This window comes from Toxoplasma gondii (genome assembly GCF_000006565.2).
Source record: "Toxoplasma gondii ME49 unplaced genomic scaffold asmbl.203, whole genome shotgun sequence".
NCBI lineage: Eukaryota > Apicomplexa > Conoidasida > Eucoccidiorida > Sarcocystidae > Toxoplasma > Toxoplasma gondii.
This window is the reverse complement of record NW_017383029.1, coordinates 1-1024: the sequence shown is the minus strand read 5'-3', so window position 1 is coordinate 1024 and position 1024 is coordinate 1. Positions and strand designations below refer to the sequence as shown.

At 43.7% G+C, this 1024-nt stretch overlaps 2 non-coding genes across 2 annotated transcripts; both read right to left on the bottom strand.

Annotated features, from left to right (window-relative positions):
• TGME49_457870 lies at window positions 1-456 on the bottom strand (the record flags this gene model as incomplete). The annotated part of the gene is made up of 1 exon (XR_001974131.1): window positions 1-456. It is a non-coding gene; the product is annotated as a 28S ribosomal RNA (ribosomal RNA).
• Window positions 457-796: 340 nt separating this feature from the next.
• On the bottom strand, window positions 797-954 carry TGME49_457860. Its single transcript, XR_001974130.1, has one exon. It is a non-coding gene; the product is annotated as a 5.8S ribosomal RNA (ribosomal RNA).
• Window positions 955-1024: the final 70 nt, after the last annotated feature.

Sequence of the window (1024 nt, the reverse complement as noted above, 5' to 3'; positions counted from 1 at the left end):
CTTCTTGGAATCAAAAGGTCCCAATCGCTTCCTTTTCAGCAATTTCAGGCACTTTTAACTCTCTTTCCAAAGAACTTTTCATCTTTCCCTCACGGTACTTGTTTGCTATCGGTCTCGCGCCAGTACTTAGCTTTATGTGAAACCTACCACACATTTTGCGCTCAAATCCCGATGAACGCGACTCTATAAAAGCGTACCGTACGTGGAACAAAAAACGCAGGGGAAGGACGGGATTCTCACCCTCTATGATGTTCTTTCCCAAGAAACTTAACCCTGCGCTTCCACTGGTAACGCCTCTCGAGGCTACAAGTCAACAGCTCGGAAAGAGCAGTTGATTTCCACTTTGAGCTGATCCCGGTTCACTCGCCGTTACTAAGGGAATCATAGTTATTTTCTTCTCCTCCGCTTAATAATATGCTTAAGTTCAGCGGGTAACCTCGCCTGATTTCAGGTCTGATAAATAAATCGGACAAACGCCCGAGACAAAACAACAACGACGAAACCTCGACAGAGCAACAATGGAACCGAAATTCCATTGCGGTATTGAAGTCGATCGACAGCATCAATGAAACTTTGTACTTCAATGAAGAAGCCACCGTATCTCAATGATGTCATCGATACAACTCAACAATACACTTGAGCCTCTAAAAGAAGAGGCACGAGTAGTTTCTCCGCTGTGTTCATTATTCAGGGTGACATTGAGTATTCAACACTCATGACACCCAATCATACTGCTCCTAGGGGGCTTCAGCCAAACTGAAGCAACGACCCTAAAAAAGCAGAAAATTGTGATTTCAAAGACACTGAAACAGACGTACCAAGGAGAATATCCCCAAGGTGCCATTTGCGTTCAGAAATCTGATGATTCACTGAATTCTGCAATTCACATTGCGTTTCGCAGTTCGCTGCGTCCTTCATCGTTGCGCGAGCCAAGACATCCATTGCTGAAAATTTAAAATAACATTATAGTTTAGGAAGCAATCTGAAAGCACATCGAGAGAGATGCAGAAAGATACAATCTTTC